The sequence below is a fragment of the Hyposmocoma kahamanoa genome, unplaced genomic scaffold (genome assembly GCF_003589595.1).
Source record: "Hyposmocoma kahamanoa isolate Upper Pololo Valley unplaced genomic scaffold, ASM358959v1 86, whole genome shotgun sequence".
Taxonomy (NCBI): domain Eukaryota; kingdom Metazoa; phylum Arthropoda; class Insecta; order Lepidoptera; family Cosmopterigidae; genus Hyposmocoma; species Hyposmocoma kahamanoa.
In genome coordinates this window covers 3,421,286-3,442,569 of record NW_020654289.1, presented here as the reverse complement: position 1 = coordinate 3,442,569, position 21,284 = coordinate 3,421,286, and the positions used below count along the sequence as shown (strand labels likewise).

Below are 21,284 nucleotides of genomic sequence, written 5' to 3'. Positions count from 1 at the left end.
CGAATCAAATAGGGAAGGGATGATGTCAGATGCCACGGGTTCCGTTTAACCTTATAACGGCTAAACCCGATTAAACCAATCGGCCACTTGTATCCGTGTACCGATATACAGAAGTAATTAAGTTGAAATTGGATCTTATTGATTTCAGACAAGTAGCTGTGATCCGTTTATAGTGAAATGGTTTTATTGAGAAGATTGAGTGAACTTAACAAACAAAGCAACGGATATACCTTAAAAATTCTCGTAGAATTGAAATTCGTGGTATATAATGATAGATAATTGTTTGGGTTGGCGTATATGATTGAAACAACATGAATTTTATTATTATTTATTTGTTACTTACACTGAACTGATCCATGTAGGATTGAATGGCGATACAGAATAGAAATATGCTGGTGTTGCCAGCAATAATTAAATGACCAATTTTCATGCATTTTTATACCTTACCGGTCTAAATAAATTTATTTTTTTTAGTTTCAGAATGTCATATAATTGAAATAATTGTATTATAATCCTTTCTTCTTTCTACACAATTATTGCAATTCCTAATTTCTTATTATAGGTACAGTAGAATGTGTCTGTGTTGTGTGTCCCGGCAAGCGGGTTACGCGGGGATGGCAAATTTACTCTCGACGAACCTCGCCCATTGCAAAGGAACTGGGGTGATATAGGCACCGGAAATCAAATGACGCGATCCTCGTCCACAGCGGACGTCTGCAGATGATGTCGTTTCGACTCTTCCGGTGAAATTTACGCTCTGAATACCAATAGGAAGATTGCATGATAAAAATACACTAAATTACATACCTTGTCTCCTTGATACGTACCTACATCATAAAGAATTATACATATTAGGTATACATACATTTGTACATGTTTGTTCAGGGAAGTATTGTCACCTTCCGGTTTTAAAGGGTAAGGTTGCTGGTGAAATTACAGGCACTTATCAACTTATGTCTAAGGGGAACAGGCACAGTGGCAGTTAAAGCTCTGAGTGTTATTGCATCTGCTACGTGACATGATCTGCTGCTGCATGACAGGCGTGTCGCTTAACATTACTTGGAATCATAGAAAAAAGAGACGGGATATGAACTTCCTTTCAGGAAACTGCTCACACACTATCCTGCATATGGCCCACGTACGAAGTCTTGCAGGTTTGCAGGATGGCTTGTACGCTGCGAAACTACATTCATAATCCTGCATTACGCGGCGTACAGCTAGGCGGACTGTAATGCAGCATAATGAATGCCCTCTCTTAGAGATTGACGGTAGTGATAGTGTATGTATTTAGGGAAAGAACAGACGTGATTGTACTCTTGTAAAAAATCGCGCGAAAATAGGCGATGAATCGAACATGTTATGGGGCAATAATTCTATTTTCAAATTCAATCAATTTATGTATTATCAGGCCAATAAGTCCACATTTATTATGAACGGAAATCATATTAGTAAAAATATAGAGGATAATTTACATCATGTCATTAAATCTTGCCTCGTATCTCGAATGTTTTTCGGTTCTGAGGGCGTCTTCAACTATAGTAAACGCTTTCTGTAATGTGATTTTGATTTCTAATTGTGACTGCAAAAGAGGCACGTGCATGTCACGACAGTGACGCTGCAACAGCGCTTCTAAATGTTGTACGAAAATTAGTAGCGGCGCCACTGCTGCGCTTTTATAAGCATCTAATTTGAAGGCGCGTTTACAGTTACCCAAAAATCAGTTTCCCAAAAAACACTTTCACACGCCATTCTGGACCCCAATTCTGCTAATTTTCTTAAAACCACTGGTCGTTGTAATCCCATTGCATCGAGTATGTGACCAGAAAGATGGACGAAATGTCATTTAATTAGTTTGAAAATCCTTCTGCCAAATCGTTACGACGACAACTGCACTCCAATTGGCCAGCCCGAATTAGAAACAATTGACGGTTGTCGTCAATTGTTTCATTTCAAATCGACCAGTTTAACTTGAGCGTTGCTATATTGGATGAAAATTGAAAAATTACATATTTAATATTAATTTTGATATTGGTAATTACCAATGAAATATGATTCCGTTTTCGCTTGATGTTTTGTTACTTTTTCCATACCTGCGATTAGAACAGTCCCCCATTGTTAGAGATATTATCTTTATTACATTAAATAGAGAATATTTATGGAATATACGTAGACGTACACACAAATCAGTTGTTGGCGTTGTACTATTTCAGCTTTCTAATTTGTGATTTCAGCGCAGAGTTGACATAAGCAATTTGCCTGATGATTTGCCAGGGATGGATGGCCCTTATTCGAGACTCCACTGATATTATATTGCACTTGTGATAATATTTGTTATGGTAGTTGAATCTCAACAGACTATCCAGTGGAATGGCAGTGAAGGCAATTCAATCATTGACAATTGATTTTGCCTTACTAAAACTACCACAGAAATATGCATATCATAATTTTTATCTCGTTTAAACATACGTTTACATAGCAATTTGGTCCTCAAAGTAAGTGTATTTTATTTGTCAGATAAATTAGTACACTATGCCACGAGACGCGACGTGTCATCGACTTGCTGTTGAAGAGCAGAATACCACATCTCTCTTAAAGCAACAAAATATACCAACATCTATTGAAAATGAATTCGGGTTCAAACGTTACAAATTTAATGTCATCTCTCGAGGTGCAACTGAACCCGGGACTGGATGCGATTCAAATTTAATTATTTTTTTACAAAGCAATCAGTCCCGGGATCACACGATACTCGCACATGGGCTCATTCGGGTTCCGTTGTAACTTTAAACCGACTCCAGGTTCAGAAGCTACAAACCCAAAAAATGCAATGGCTGTTGAATAGTAGCTCGATATCTTTTTTTCATTTTTTTTTATAACACCAAGTGACGGGGTGACCAAGTGCGCCTGGTCGTGCCACTCAGAGCTTTAAATCGTAAATATCTGCAGGGGCACTGCCACTGCTCCCGTCACTCTAAGACGTAAGTTGAGAAATCCCATGTGCCTGTAATTCTAGTCTACTCTCACTGATAAGCCACTACTCTTAACTCTTAGCAGAATACCAAACGTACAGAAACCTGCCACTGACACTCTATCGATATTCAACTTGGATGATTTAAACTTAGCAGACTTGGAGCCCTGATAGGCAAGTTTGAACGTGTTCAAATTTGTGGAACGAGTACGAAATTCAGTGCACTTTACAACGCGGCTTCTAAAACTAGTCTGAAGCTTTTGTTCATGCAAACAGATCGAAAAAGACATTATGCGTCTTGTCTGTCTAGAGCCACGTCGCTTGTCGTTGTCTAAAACTGAAATAAGAGTAGCAGAAACGAAACGTATCTAAAATCGCGATCTTATATCAAAACAACTTCTCACGTTTCCATGGTTGTTAATACTATACCGTATATACTTTTGTGATGATGCCAGGATAAATTCCCTTTAATATGTTTTCAGACATTTTTCTTTTTTTCAGTGGCTCTTCTCAGTGATATGAGTTGCCACGGTTACAAAGTATCTATTTTGTAAGGCAAAATTTGCTTTGAATATTTTAAGCCACCTTCAGGTTTTCGTTTAAAATTCCGGCCATGTTTCAAAGGAACGTTCTTGGAACTGCGGCTTTTGAAAAAAAAAATATGTTAAATAAAAGGTATTTTACTTTGTAACGTCAAATTCAAAGTGGATTATTTGATTCAGGGTGATATTTACACGTGTTTAGTATTTTATGAGGAGACAACAACCACGTTTGCGTTATGGACTAATTGAAGTTCGACAGTTACTAGGCTATAACATTCTTGATCTTGAGCGGTTGTCTTCTGTTAGTGGTAGCACCGTCCAGCCAAATTCTTTTTAAATACCTTCTTCGATTCTTGTGCAAAATATGCTTTAAATTATCTTCGTATTAAAGAGTTCGTCCAGGGTAGAACTCCATTAGTGCGTTCCGATTTGGAAGGGTAAGGATGCTGATGAAATTACTGGCACATGGGATTTGGGGCTTGACCTTTGCGATTTAAAGTTCTGTTCGATTCTTAAGGGCTTTTAGAGGGCGCCTTCAAGCAAAATAGACGCTTGCTGTAAAGACGAGACTAATTGTGACTGCAAAATAGGCACCCGCGTGTTACGACAGTGACGCTGCTACTTTATGAGCATCTAATTTGATTGCGCTTTTATAAGCATCTAATTTGAAAGCGCGCTTACAGTTAACCAAAAATCAGTTTTCCAAAAAAACACTTTCATCACCGCTACCGAGAGGTATTATTACTACAGAATCAGAAAAGCACGTAACTTAGAAATTAAGGTACTTTTCCCACTTAAATTGACAAGTAATCATTCTCCCACTGGGCTATTGCTGCTCGCCGCTGACCGTATGCGATTAATATGAAAAATAGTAACCAAAATTATCACAAAATGTTTCCAAAAACACGCCTAATATAAAATGGAATAAAAACTAAAATTCTCGTGAACAGTCTCGTGAACATTGAGCATGGAAAATAAAACATTGTTCCAAAATGAAATCGGATGTAAATGGAATACGTTGAATTTCCCATTTTTAACGTCCAAATACCATTCGAGAAAAGGGTTGCCAACAAAATGTTTTGTAGATCGAACGTCGCCTTTGCAGAATCTTTGGACCGTAAGAATCCAATATAAATCGGCGTACAGTCCACGCGGCTCGGGATGGCGGACATTGAGATCCGATTTACGTACACTTAACTTGCAATCGTATTTTAGTTTTAACTCTCCATTAAATTCTTTTTTTATGATTCCTAGTGACGAGACAAATATGTCGTGCGCCGGTGATAAGCAACACGCCTGTTCATGACAGTTGCAGTGCTACTCAGAGCTTTAAATTACATAGAATTAATGCTCATATTACTGCTTGCTAGCGGCGGAAATAGGTGAAGAGGCAGTCCTTTCTTGGACGAAATCTTGCACAAGGAGCTTTACTGCTGCTTCAGTTTCAAAAGTTCATTTTCACATATACTCGTAAGCCACATGTTATAAAGTACAACTTATGACACAGGTGAAATCAATTAATCACTACTGTAACTACGCACATCAAAATCAGGTTTTTTTAATAATTTTTATGACACGTTTTTAATAGTTTTAAATTTGAAAATTAAATTGACCAAAAAAGAAATCCATTGGTGTTAAAAATATCATTAGATTTTTTAGCACCTAATTATTAATACAAAGATCCAACAATTAGAAAAATTAGTTCGATCCGGCCGAATTCGAACCGACGTCTCCCCTAACAAACCGTGGCAGACGCTGTGCCAACTAAGCCATGGAACGAACCAGCGGACCTCACAAATTTTTCTACAATTACTAGTTTTCGGAATCACGACATATAAATATCGATTGGTTATATAGACAATGCCACTACTTAACTCACTTATGAATAACACCGTCCAAATTAGGACGATGTTGTTCGTTGGCTCTGTCTACCAAAGCGAAGCGGAGAAGAATTCTGTTAACAACCAATAGTATTACGGTATTTTGATCAATCAGCGTTGAGTTCTCAAACAATGAAATACTATTGGTTATTGTATGGTAATAGGTCTAACAGCCAATCAGAGTTTTTTGAAGTACTAATTATAGACAACGTTTGACAGTTCAGATCCCTGAGGCAGCATATAGATTTTCATTTCTAAATGACGTACGTTTGTGAATATTTGAAAGCAATACTTCTCGTTAACGATAAATGAAAACACCCTATTTAAATCTATACATCGAAGACGGTTCACAGCTCTTGGAAACGAGTATCATGATTTATCAAGGATTAAAAGGCAAAAGAATTCTTTAGCGTCTCCAAATGTCATTATTACAAGTTTGAATAAAACAAATTCATTAAAATTTTCAAATTATACTAAAGGCCTACTTGAGTCCGGAAACAAAATCATATTTAAAAGAAACTCAAATGACTATGTGACTGGACTGACATCTATGATTGTCAGTTTCCTAGTTTCGCGACATTTAGCCGCCAAAAAAAGATTTTCAGTTATATCATATATAGTTATTTGACCGCATTGCAATAAAAGATTAACTATTTTGTTACAAAAAATATAGCAGATAATTCCTTCTCCAAATATACTACTCGAGAAAGTGGCAAAACTGACAAAAAATTCCCGAAATCAGTGAAAATATTTTGTGTCCGAGTTACCAGTATTAACCCAGTTTTCTTTTGTTGTGGCTTAACTTCGTGTCTTTTGACATACCATTATAAAAATAATTTCCTCTGAACTTTTGTCACGTCACAAACCCAAGGCACCAATCAGCTTCTATTAACTCTGTTTAAGGCTTCTGTAGTTTATTTTGATATAATAATACATCGATATATTTTATTCAATTATATTTAAAACGTAACCTATAAAACTTCAAACTGGAATAGATTTAATTCCAGACTTCCCAGAATAGTAAAGCAAAAACTGTATTATTTTCATATTTTTTCATAAACAGACACATACAAATTATGTCAACAAAAAATTATATGGCAGTTCGCCGTTGTTCTTTCACAAAGGTTTGACAGTATTGGTTGTTGCTTAATAGAGCAGCAAATATGTAGAAAACAGTGGCCCAAACCCTTATGCCCTTGGAACTTTGCTTTTGGTAGTGTTTACATAGCTGCCTTCGTCCTACCATGTACTGCTACACTGCCTTTTCCAGGAGATAATTTGCTCTTTTAAGTTCCAGACTTTATAACAACATAACACTCTTCAAATTCACAGACTCAATAAATTCGAATGTAAAAATAGAATAAGTACTTGGCTATTAACGCTTCATTACGATGAAACAGAAATATTACTAGAATTTCACGTCCCTCATTGAATTTCAATTTCTCTATCACTCTTGCACGCTCCTTAGTCATATTATCACTCACAAATACGCACGCGCACACACACACACAAACACACAAACAAGCACGCACGCACTTTCACTCTTACACTATATCGCAGGTTAGCGTAAGTCGCACATTGTAAACTAATACTAGTTTAATTATGTAATGCCATATAATAATATGTAAAAGGCTTAAATAAAAAAATAAATTATTACCTATTCACATTGCAAAATAGCTGTATTTATACAATATAGCAAAACTACACATTTCTAGATCCATTGTCATTAATTTGTAGAATTTTGGGTGAAATATATTGTTGATTTTAAATGGAACATTATCCCTTTTAATAAAATTTTCACGTGTCCTTAATAGTACGCTAGTTTCAATTTTCCGTTTTCTTTACAAAAAAATATTTTTTGCAGGGAAATAAAGTTTTTGTCACGTTTTATGTTAGAACCAATTTATAAATGATAATATTACAAATCGTGTTACATAGTGTAATGAATTATGGCTGGAGTGACTCTGATGGACAAATTATGGAACAGTGTGTTAAGAAGTGGAAGAAGATGTAATGACAAAGCTAGAGAAAATAAAAATAGATAGATAGCATAAATAAAAATATGCTTAGACGGTCCGGCCATGTAAATAGAATGAATGAAAGAAGAAATTGATGAAACAGATTTACAAGGCGGGAGCAAGCGGGCAAGTTGGTAAAAGACCTAAGTACTAAGATGAACTTACCATGATAAAATTGAGGACGTTCTAAGGAAAGGCTTCAATGCATTCATGTATGAAAGCATTGATGCGTGTTTCTTGATGAGGAGAAAGATATGTTTTGGGAATTGGGATCGTAGCAATCCGATGGAAGTGGTGAAGCTGTTGTCTATACCTATTGTTCGTAAATATGTAAACATCCTTAAAACATAACTTTTTCAATAATCTGCGCTCGGACAATATGTAGGTAGTTTTATAATAAGCCGGGTCGCAATATAATCTCACCTGCATTTTTTCTTATATTGGTTCGGGAGGCCGCCCGCCAGAACTCATATTGGTTCGGGAGGCCGCCCGCCAGAACTCTCTCGATTTCGGGCTTGACAGAGTGATATTTTATGTGCATTCCCTCTCATTCATCCATCATTTTTATTATTGACTGTTTGGTGTCGTGTTGGTGTCTACTGGTGACTGATTGTGACGGTGGACCTTTGGAGCTCCAAAAAGTAGGCAACGAATAGCGTTGACGTCATCCACCATATCATACCGGAGGAGCCGAAGCATCGAAGATGGGAAAAGTACTCATGTATGAATTGTACTCAGATGGATGGCGAATAGATAACACATCTGCTCCTAAAAAAATTAAACTATTTTAGTCATTCGTTTGAGTTCAAATTCCAAGTTTCTCATATGATTACGAGAGCGTATCCAGCTATTCTGGTAACAATAATATTCAGTACGTGAATACTATTTGCTTTTACAGTGTGCGTTAGTGTGTACATATTCCGGTTGTGTGTTGGTGTGAAAATACGATAAAAAGATTAAGCGCTATACATAACAGCGCGGGACTGTCCTTTATGGCTTTGCTATAAAGTGCTTATGGATTCTGTGTATGGTAGTGTGTTTTCTATTAGGTTTTGGTGATAAGGACGTGATGTGATTGAATAAGCTTTGCGGATGTTAAGGTTATGAGTTCAATTTCTGGTTTCAGTAAGGTTTGGATTTTCGGATGACTTTAATATTTAGGTTACATACTTTTGTGAATGTTTACTTCCAATACCTCATTCATGATGAATGAAAACATCGTGAAGATGACTCACCTGCCTTGTGCCAGCATAGTGATTGAAATACCTGGGTTATTAATTTACCATGAATAATTCCTATGGATATTATATCCACGTCTAAATGTCATGTAAAAGATTAAACTAGTTATCTAGTTTAATCTTTTACATGACATTTAGACGTGATTTTATTGATCTAAAATTTTACTGAATTTGAATAAATTGACTTTTTGTAAACCTATTTTTTTTGAGGATAGATGTATGCCTATATCGATAGATGCCACATAATGAAAATACTGAGAAGGATATATGCCGTTTAGAATAAAATAGTAAAATACATAATAAAATGTTTTATTTGTAATCTTATAATATAATGCATATGCATATTACATCTTTAATAATAAATATATACGTATTTAAAATTACTATCTACTTCACTTCGTATTTTTGTAGCTATCAAAATATTCTATACAAAATGTTCGCTGTTTGTACTGTGAATAATTTGTCATTTTGGTACTTTTTTTACTCGTCTTTTTCACTAAAATAATGTATTATTTACTTTATTTTCCTAACTTTCTTGTCTTGTCCTTTGCCCTTAAACTATACCGCGAAAAATCGAGGCATTTATCCTATTCGATATGGATAGATGCCCTTTTATTATTTAACTAAGCTATATACAAAAGAGCGATTATTGACACCTAGGTGTGCAGTTAATGAATCAGTGCATAGTTATAATAAAAATATTCGCGGACACGACATATTTTCGTGGCTAGATCCGACAAAGTTCTTGTCGTGTACAAAACCATTCTCATCTTTTCTGTAGCAGACACGTCGAATTTCTTAGCATGTACACGCGCCTTAACGAGATGAGCAAGTCGTCTCGAATTTACGCCCTGTATCGGCGGGTAACCGATGAATGCACGTCGCATCCGATCGGCTGGTCTGGAAATCTTCAGTGGACGTCTTCCGGCTGATATGATGATGATGAAGTGCTGTATTTCATATATATTTCATATACATTCAATTCATGTAATAATCCCTGACAAGTGTAGTTACATTTTATAATTTTAGTGTTTATCACACTTGTACTTACGTGCCATCTCATTTTGTAAAAGCGGTTCCAACTGAAAACCAGCGTTACAGGCGAGCTGTAACATATGCTTGTTACAGCTTATAGATAGGTATATGTAATAATTAATGTGAATTATCTGTTTAGCTTGAAGTATATAAGCTGAATAAACGTTTCTTTCTTTCTTTCGTGTGTCTGGTGATAAGCAATACGTCGTAATAGTTGCAATGCCACTCAGAGCTTTCAGTCGCAAAGATCTGAGTGGCATTGCACTGCGCCCGCACGCTGACATGTAAGTTGAAGTCCTATGTGCGTGTAATTTCACCTTTACCCTTCAAAACAGGATAGGCATAGACAACAGCCACCACCACCATTTCAATCCACTTCCTAAGATCCTGACACGTATCTTTCGCCTCTTCAGCAAACACGCATCTGTGCTTTCACACATGATCGTCGGTTATCGATCGGCATTAACTGAGCGTTACTGCGTTCCGGACTTGTTCATCCCGTCACTTGATACAATAAAAAGGAAACCTCCTCGGGTACCAGTGTACCCTTTCTGGTTATGCATGTTCAGTATACTGATATGAAGCTGACTGGCGACCTTTATTCTCTTCATATGTATAACAAGGCGTGTTATGTGGAATAGGCCTATCCATCAAGTTGTTATTATTATTTGTTGTTCTATATTTGCTCTCTAAGATCAAACCAAGACTATTTGCTTCTAATGTTAATCAAAACAGTCATATCAATTGTAATCTACCTTAATCAAATCCGTATTAGTTAGGAATGTTGATATATCATTATTATTAGATTAGAAAATGGTAATGCGATATATTAAATGTTTACTCCCGTAAGAGCATTCTCGTTAGTAGATTAAGTTATATACACATGTATAAGGCGTACGTTAATAAGAAATACTTCTATGTTTTTGTAATTTGAACAAAGTCAAAGTCAAAGTCAAAGATTATTTATTCCATAGGTAAAATATATTTACACTTGAAATCGTCACATTTAAGCTACTGCTCGTTCACTACGCTGACCTCCCTGAGAAGAAAGAGCAAGAAACTCTAGGCATTGCTCTTTTCAAATAAACTTAAATGCTATGGAATACACTTTGAATCTAATTAGTGTGGATTCTGGAGCCATGTCGTCTTTCCATACATCTTTATCTAACACGTAGTTTTCAATTTTGTAATAGGATTTTTCGATCAAAATATTTTTAATGTAGTTTTTAAACTTGGGAAATGATAAACTTAATATATGCTCCGGAATCTTATTGTAAAAACGTATACAGTTCCCCATAAAAGAGTTGTTTACCTTGGTTAAACGAAATCGTGGTACCATGAGTTTGGACTTAGCTCTAAGGTTAATATTATGGATATCTTCTTTCTTATTTAAATTATGTATATTTTTACGAGCATATAAAATATTTGAGTAAATGTACGAGATGCCACAGTCTAGAATACAAATATGGTTTGAATATCTGCCGCTTTACCCTACATGAGAATCCCGTAGGACATTATACTATGGAAGTAACTAAAGTAAACTAGTCTAGCAGTACTAACATCGGTAAGCTCACGTATTCTGCGGACTGCGTATGCAGCGGAGCTTAACCTGTTACAATGTTAATAAGGCATATTATCAACTAAAGTGGAGAGGAAAATAGCAAGTGTATCAGCAACCGATAGTATTTCGTTTTTTGGAGATCTCAACGCCTATTTACTAATTAACTAATACAATTTAATTACATTCTTGCACTAGAGTATAAATGTTTAGATAAATAACCGTGATGAGGTATTTTATGAGGCATTACCTGATTACTTATTGTAAAATTATACCAACCACAGAAGACACGAGGGTTTAAGGCAATTGTAAAAACCACAATTTTTTTCGTCAACCATGAGTTGTCCATAAAAATGAATAAAATTAATTTAGTGTTGATCGACTCAGTCTTATGTAAGGATTATTCTAATATAGGAGACGAACAAATCAGGACTCCAGAAGTTGAAATTTCCTGAAAATTTTTTCATACAAATTGAATAAAATTGACAATATTTTTTATGTTGTGGTCGACTGCTTCTTATAAGAATGATTTTATTGTATTGGAAGAATAGAATCGGGTCAGCAGAAAATGGTCAAATTTAATAAAATGTCATTCATTTTGTGTGAAAAATTTTTTGTACAACTCACGCATGACCAAAAAATTGGCTCAATCACTCTATATGTGCCAACATGGTAAAGGTTAATTTATATTAATAGTCCAGAAATTATTTATTTTTTAAATTAGAAACAACAACGAATCATAATCAAGATTTCATAGTGTTTCAAATTATGAGTTATCACCTTTTTTCTTCCCTGTTCTCGAGTAGGTTATGTAGTCAACAAAAATTTAGCTTTAGGGAGAAAGATATAAACCCAAGTGCTCGAAATGTACGAAGTCAAGCACGACTTCCCTATTAGGTTACTGGCAGCATGTGCTCTATATACGTGCGTACATCTCCCACGTCTTTGGGAGTTGAACAGATTACAGAAATTGACGGTGTAGACGTGTCATAACTGAAGATCACTCAAGCACACAAGGTTCCGCAAGATTATAACCGGAATATCATCGGACCACTCGCCTTGTTCACGTCAAGAGAGCTTAGTGTTTGAGTGCCTCGTTTAGATGGATACGTATCATGCATAAAGGATTAAATAATTTTGGATGAAACTTTGAATGATCTGCAAAAAAAGAAACGTGTTAATTTTCTCTTTGGCGATATGAACGAGTGATCCATCTGAATTCAAGACTAGCGTATAGCCGCATAGCTTTTTTGTGGGATGTGGCATCGTAGGGGTCTTGTCAAAGGTTATTATCGATATTCGAAAATTCGGAGCTGTGCAAATATGAGCATCAACCTAAGCTAAGCTAAGTGGTAAACTGGCTATTATGTGGTCACAGCACAAACACAATTAGTTTAATATGTGTCTAAAAAATGAAACTCATTTGAATTAAACTTTCCAATTAAACTGCAGATACCAGTTCAAAGTGGCCAGTTCCACAAAACGGCGACTTCATCTTTATAGACCTAATATTATAATAATAATAGTTTAAAAAGGCCCTGTAAAAAAAAACATAAAAAGACACTATGAATTTACTCGAAACTAATAATTATAAATGCGAAAGTAACTCTGTCTGTTACGTTTTGACGTCAAACCGCTGAACGAATTTGGATGATTTTTGGTATAGAGACATATGTGACATTGGAGAAGGATATACGCTACTTTTCGTCACATTCAACATTTCATTTAACAAAAAATGAAAACGGGCTGCAGCAAGCGGCGACGGGCTGCAGCGAGCTGCCATAGGCACACGTTAGAAAATGCAATATACTATAGAACATATTCCCTATTAAATAAAGTACATATTTCTTCAAACAACAAAAAACAAAAGAGTGAAGACGCGCAGAAGTGAAGCTTCGCCGCTATCCGATTCCGCCCACTTGTCTCGCCTCTGACAATAACGTATATTTCTATGAAAGGCTATCAGCTGATCAAGGGTGGTCGTGTTTATGCAATTTGTAGATTTTACATGCAATTAATATAATAGTCCAAATAAGATGATCTCGGTGGCTCAACGGTTTGCACTGTCGGCACTGCATGAGAAGGTTCCAGGTTCGATTCCCGGTAGGACCAATTTGGGGAATAAACTTTCTAAAGTGTGTTCTGGATAAACTTGATGAGCTAAATAATGAAACAAAGGGGATGAACTTATACCTGTTCCATTTGTCAGACAACAGCCAGTGCCCGCAGCATAAGGTCTCAATAAATATAGCCACATTTGGCTGTCAAATTAAATTGGTAAAACTGCCAATTTTAAATTTTCACTATAGCGAATATGGCGAGCACCGTGACATCAACGACGACGATTTTTGACACACCGCGCGGGCCTCGATCGCGGGAAGCGAAAGAATAACGCAGTATCAAACATGGTCACATTTTGACAGTACTATACAGTAATTTTATAAACATAAAAATAGTTGTTGAGGATAAAGTTTATGTTGCATTGCTCGCTTGAATGCAGCGCCACGCCGCGTCGTGACGCGTCGCGTAGCGTCTCCGTGATGTCAATCAACGCTTTGATTTCATTTTTTTAAATTTCGAATTTCGAAAAACAAATGCCGAGTTGTGTCGTAAACTTAAAATTAAACATCCATAAATTTTACCGCACATCACTATTAACAACAAAAGAAGAAGAGCGGACAAACGTCATAATGGCCATCATAGCGTGCCGGTACTTTAAACAATATTGCACGATAAAAAATCGAATACTTAAATAATAAAATATTCCACGGAAATTAGGGAATTCTATTCCGAGAATGACCGAAATGTTTGGAATTGTTACTAGTGTTGAGCTACTCATACACGAGGCAACTCGTTTGGGCCACTCGCTTGCTTAGTTTGTCATAACACCTCTTGTCATAAAAATGTTCCACAGCGCACCTCACCTCATGGTATAGCCTCACTCATGTCACACTGCTACGATTTCAACAAATGCAACAATGATTGGTTCTGCACTGCCCGCTTTGTAGCTGATTCTTCTTCGTATATTTCATATGATCATAGTACCATAGTACTAAATAAAAGTGGCATTTATTTATACTATATTATAACACTTAAGTTACCCAAATGACTGATACCATCAAGTTATGAAAATGTGCTGCCCAGTCTGTTAAGTCATTATCGTAGGCACCTACGGCAATGGCTCTACAGATATTCTTACCACTACCTCACCTCATTTGAAGTATGGCATTGTACCGCCTCATTTTTTCAAATGAGGTCCTCAAACTCATTTTAATTTCATGCCCTGCCCAACACTAATTGTTACTCTGTAGTTTGCACAGAGTAAGTTATAAATACCAAGAAGGAAAGTAAGTCGACCAGCGCAGGAGGTCACCGACCTGTACGCCTTTATTGAAATAATCCCGATTGAGCACGGATCTCGCCTAAGGAAAGGGTTTAAGCTACACTGGCATAATGCGGGTTGAAGACTTTACCCTTGTTTATGGAGTTTTGATAATAATAATATCACATTTATAATATATCGGCTCTCTCATATAAAACTTACCTTTTAGACCATGGGAGAGTAAAATAGATACCCTAAATAACGATCCCATCGGTTTCGAACGTAAACTGGTTCATTCTGGTCACAATTTGAGACATACAAGTAGCATAGTATAATAAAGCAAATAGTATATAAGACAAATTAAAATAATAAAAATTTATTACGGGCGACAAAGACATCTAGAAATTATATTAATTACAGTTAGGGTAAAAATAATTAAACAACTATTATAAAATGAAATTAACTACTGTGCGTACCTCTGGCCTTTTCGAATTTTCGACGGTATGCATATCTCTTACGTGCGACTAATACCTTCAATGAATCGTCCAAGCAGGTTGATATTGATATACAACACTAGTGTTGCATCGGTGAAGAATCTTATTATTAGAAGTTTGTTTTTTGGCGAGTAGGTAATACTAAGTGTAGCGAATATGTCATTACTTATATTGTATAGGTACTTATAATATATAGTTTTATCGCACATTAATCAACTTAATGTGTGTCTATCGGTGAGGACCTTATAACTGGCTATCCATTATTATTTAAGTATTTCCTCTGAAGTTAAAATAAAAATAAAAAAACTGTAAAAAGTCGTTGAAAAGAAAACAAATACAATGACACGACAACAAACACATAGAAAAATTCGTGAGGTCCGCTGGTTCGTTCCGTGGTTTAGTTGGTAAAGCGCCTAGCAAGGTATGCTAGAAGACGTCCGTTCGAAGGAATTTTTTCTGAGTGTTCGATCTTTGTATTAATAATTATAACAAACTAGTGGAATCATTTACATAAAAAATAATTGAATATCAATTAAAAAAAAAACTAAATTGAAATAAAATTAAATAAAAAAAATTAATTTAAAATTACAATTACTTAAACATTTTAGTACACACAATAACACTCAGAAATTCCCAAATCGAATGGCGACATACCCGGCACTATACCTGGCAAGCTTATCAGACAGTCTGGATATAGAGGCAATCTTGCCTGCCACCTGTCATGGCCAGGACGATGTTGGGGCTGAACCGCACTCTGCGCACCAGTGATGCGCACCTTTTGCGCTTAGTTGTTTGGCAAGAAGTCAGTGCATGCCGTTGCGAACATACCCGAGGCCTTCACCTACACTGAATCCCGTGCAAACCTCCGAGCCAACTTATTCGCTCTCTTAGTCACATATCAACGTTCTGAAACGTTCAAAAATCTGAGGGACACTTCAATGCAAAGTTGATAAGTCCCATGTGTCCTTCAAAACGCAGTAATGAACATTACTATATTACGTTACTGCTTCCTTGGACGAACTCTTTCACAAGGAGCTCTACAGCGACAAGTGCCCAAGGTATTTGTAATTGTAAAGTCCGCTTTGTTTAGAGGGACACCATTATGATATATGGGTGGTACATTTTGTGGACACTTAGCAATAATCAATAGGATAATTCAATACAAACGTAGCAGCGCAGCAAGTCTGTATGCACTATTTATGTGGTCTGTGGTACGCACGCCCGTCATACGCCACATACAGACGCAAATGCGCATACTCTGTCTCGCGACGCACTCTCGTTACATAACGCGGGTCGGTAACAAGGGCGCGATGTATAAAAAAATCTTACTTGCATCCATTTTACATAAATTGAATGATTAATTAAATAAGTATTATTAGTAAAAGGACCAAACAAACAAAAATAAAAATTCCTTCAATCCGGTTGGACCCGAACGAGTGACTTTTTCGTCAAATCGGGGCTATTGATTTATCAAGTGAACTACGGAACGAGATAGGGTCAAGTCACACTGAAAAAGCAGAAGCGCGCAGCGGCCAGAGGAGATTCTTAAGTAATCGCTACAAGTCTTTGCTCGTGATGCCGCACTATACGGTCTATCACTTCAAATCAATTACAACTTTTTTCTTCGGAATATCTTATCAGATTTTTGAGTACATCAAAAATACTCCCCGACTGCAGCTCTTTAAGTATAACTTGACGCGCAGGCTGACAAATTTACCTAAGAGCTTGTTGCAGGTCTTCGTCGTTTTTGCTTTTTTAACGCCTGCTCTGGAGTAGTTAGAAAAAAGAATATTATGGTAGTAAAAACATGATATTCAATAAAATAAAAAAAATCTCGTATATTTTACCGATTCTTTAACCCTTTTAAAATGTTTTATAAGGAAATCCCAATGTTTCCTATCTTTTATTACACTTGAAACAAAAGTTTGTAAGTAAAATTAACTGCTTATCTCACAAAAACCCATATCAAGAAGGCGTATCCCAAGTTTTAATCCTAAACGGGGGATCTATAACGTCTCAAGGCGCTTTGGGCTCCAATTATCCACGGTCCAATTTTATAAACATTGAAGACACAAGCGCAAGCGAGCGCGATTATTATTACCGGTATACATTAATGACTTACACAAAATCCTAAGGCTTCTTCTTCTAACTTTTTTATTACGATATGATAGCCCTTATAAAACAGAGCTTCTTGTGAAAAAGTTCGTCCTGGGAAGTACTGCCACCTTACTATTTCTGCCGCCAAGCAGTAATTACTTCATTCCGCTTTTGAGGCGTAAGGGTACTGGTGAAATTACAAGCATATTGGACTTGTCCACTTATGTCTCAGGGTGACGGGCGCAGTGGTTTTTACGATTAAAAGCTCTCAGTGGCACTGACAGGCGTGTGGCTTTCCACCAGAGGCACGACTTGTTCGTCTCGTGCATGCAAAAAAACATGCAAGGTTCATCACAATGTTTTCAGTCACCTCTACAGAAAGATATTATTACTAAACAATGAGAAACGCATACATCTACTAACCCTAATATAAAAAAAAATTAACCTATTTCTACCGCCACGTGTGAGCATTACTGCGTTTCGGTTTTGAAGGGTAAGGATGTTGGTGAAATTACAAGCACAAGGGACTTGTCAACTTATGACTCAGGGTAACGGGGGCAGTGGAAGTGCCCAACCGATCTTTGTGACTTAAAGCTTTGAATGGCACTGTAAGTATTATGGACAGGGGTGTCAGTTACCACCAGATGCACCAGTGATTCGTCACTTGCTATCATAAAAATGTATACCACTCTTTTAAATCAAACAAAAATTAGATACAATAAAATATCGTTATAATAAAAAGTCGTTGAAAGACCAAATACAAAGACACGACGCAAGCACATAGAAGAATTCGTGAGGTCCGTTGGTTCGTTCCGTGGCTTAGTTGGTATAGCGTCTGGCACGGTATGCAAGAATCCGACCGGATCGAAGGAATTTTTTCTGAGTGTTTTTTCTGAGTGTTCGATCTTTGTATTAATAATTATAACAAACTAGTGAAGTAATTTCACAAAAAATAATTTAATATCAATTCAATAAAAATTTAATTAATACAATAAAATATACTTATAAAAATGCATCACCGATGTATGTCAGTTAATTTTTTTTTATATTTCCGGTATCTATCGATCCCGCTGTCTCCGGTAACTTGAACCTCATGTCAAAAGTGGCGGTACGCGTATTCATATTTAATCTTTAACTAAGCCGATTTTCATTTCGGTATCCCCTTAACTCTAGCAATTGTTGCGCTGTCAACAAAAGGATTAACATTAACTATGATATAAAGGTTACAGTTACCGCTTTAATTTATTAATGGGTACCATTTACGCTTAGTTAGACACAATATTTTACTTAGCTATTTCCTTCTTAAACTGAAAAAATATCTGATTTTTCTTTTGGAGTTTAATCAATCGTTACTTCTTGACTAAATTTTTATTCATTCGTTCATTATATAACATATTGTAACACTGTGCAAATACATTTAACATTACAGATATACATCTAAATTGATTGTCAAATCACAATTCATAATGAATTACTAAATACAAAAATTACAAGAATATACACATTGTAATAAAAAATTAAAACAATAGAATTAATTAGAATATTTTTTGATTCATTACTTACAATTGTTGTTTTTCATTATTATTTTCTACTCTGTCTGTTAAATATAAAATGGAAAATCAATTTTTCAAATTTTAATAATAATAACAAATAAAAGTAACATATGACACTTTAGATGCTTTAGGGGGTAGGTTTTTTATTTATTACATGTTCGCAAATTCTATCAAATAAAAAACAATTAGAAAGACGCTGAAACCCTTATAATGCAACAAATAAAATTAAATAAGTAATGGTGAAATGTATAGGGATACGACTATGCAAAAAAAGAAATCCATTATAATAACTACGTTATTAAATGTTTTTTTGTTCCTATCAATGACGATTCTTAAGTTCATACCTATGAAGAACATTTACAAATCAAATAAAATTCAGTAACAAATTACTTAGGTTCTTATAGAAATAAGGCGGAAGCTCCGAGCCGCAAACCGCTAACCAAATAGAATTCGGTTTTAGTTTGTCTCGTAAAAATAAATCAGACTTTAAACTCAGCCGTAGGTAATCCCGTTTTCCATTAACTTTCGTAAAGAAACATTCTTTTACCGTAAGAAACATCTGTATATTAAATCTTTATGACAAGATGCAAGTTTATACAAAATAAGAGATTATTAATAACAAAATTTCAATTACTTTCTTTAACCTCTGATCTGAGTCTCTTTTAGACCTCGCGGTCGGTCACCTAGCCGATGGAGTGACCAAGTGACCGCCCTCACTGGCCTCCCTACAACAATTGCCCTCCGAGAGGCCGAAGACAGAACAAACAAAAAAAAAATATTCAGGAAGGTTGCTGGTGAAATTACAGGCACATGGGACTTGTCAACTTATGTCTCAGGGTGTCGGGCGCAGTGGCAGTGCCTGCAACTGCTATGGATAGGCGTGTCACTTATCACCAGGCGCACGATTTGTTCATATCGTCACTTAAGAAAAGTCAACAAAAAATCTTCCGCGGACAAACTCTTTCACCGATCTACTGCTACAAAAATCCTTCTAAACACATCTCAGCCTTTCAGATCTATTCGAATGTCAATAAAGACCCAATAGGTGACAAATTTGCTGAACTTTAAAAAAATTTCCTCAAAACATGTCTAACGCTAAAGCTGTATTATGCTTGTTTTTAAACTTTTAAAACCGCTTTATATCAATTCATCTTGATACAAAGTATTTATGTACAGTTCGTTTTCCGTTTTCTGTTCATTTTTTTGTACCCAACTCATTGCATAAGGCTTTTATTCCAATTTCCTTATTGTTCCTCTTTTTTAATCAACCTCTTAATATACCAGGGTTGCTTATGTGGCGCTTATCGTATTTCTTTCTTGTGCCTTAGATTGATTTACAACCGTACCTCGTACCGGGGTATTCGGGCGTTATCTTCTAATTAAGTAGGACTTTGACCGTAAGCCTTGTTTTACCCGGCTGAGATCAACCCGGCTAGAATGTTGGAACAGTTATTTTTGAAAATTCAAATAGTATTCCGAAATAATATCACATTATGAAATTGTAACGATATAAGTAAATCCAGTAGTAGGTTAGTAGTAGGTTTTCAGAAAGTGGTTACACTGTGTAAATTAAACATTACTAGCAGTAGAGCTCCTTGTGAAAGCTGCAACATTATCTATATTTCTGCCGCCAAGCAGTAATGTCCGCATTACTGTGTTCCGGTTTTGAAGGGTAAGGGTGCAGAAATTACAGGAACATGGGACTTGCCAACTTATGTCTCTGGGTGGCGGGCGCGGTGGCAGTGCCCCTCAGATCTTGCGATTTAAAGCTCTGAGTGGCACTGCAACTGTTATGGATAGGCGTGTGGCTTGCCATCGGGCGCAGGACTTGTTCGTCCCGTCATTTAATCATATATAACAAAAAAAATCTTTTTCCGGATCTAAATTTGTGTACCTTTATTTTTTTTCAAACAAACAATATTTTCTAGATTTGTAGCTTTTGGGGCTTGGTCACATAGTCACGACAGCTCCTTGTGAAAGAGTTCGCCCAGGGAAGTACTACCACCTTATTTATTTCAGCCGCTAATCAGTCATGTCAGCTTGTGAAATCATTGGAACATGAGACTTGTCAAATTAATGCCTCAGGGTCGTACTCCAGAACTCTACTCATTGCCCAAGTCAGGACTTGAGTATGATTTAAAGCACTGAAAATCATATTCAAGTCCTTGCCATTAGGGTCGTATTTCCAGTGCTTGAAATCATACTCAAGTCTGCTCAAGTCCTGACTTGAGCATTGAGTAGAGTTCTGGAATACGGTCCTAAGAGTGACAGGCGCAATGGCTGAGTGACACTGCAACTGTTATGTGTAGGCTTGTCACTTAGCACTAGACGCACGACATATTCATCCCATGATATTTTAAAAAGTAAAACCTTTCTCATTATTTGATATATTTGGCGTATTTTACGATAATAACGGCAGACTTGAAAAAGTTCTAAGAGAGATGGCACAGTATGAGAATAAATCTTCAAAAGTTTCATTGAAAACGAAAAACTTTAACACACGCAACTCAGAGCCAGCCATTAAAATAAAAAATTGCAAAAGATTTACAAGTACCCTTACTCCGATCGTTCTTCTCTGA

At 36.2% G+C, this 21,284-nt stretch overlaps 1 protein-coding gene across 3 annotated transcripts in view; it reads left to right on the top strand.

The window, feature by feature from the left end:
- LOC113234682 (acetylcholine receptor subunit alpha-like 1) overlaps window positions 1-21,284 on the top strand; it is a 516,505-nt gene that overhangs the window by 396,290 nt on the left and 98,931 nt on the right. The gene's annotated exons all lie outside the window — the stretch shown is intronic.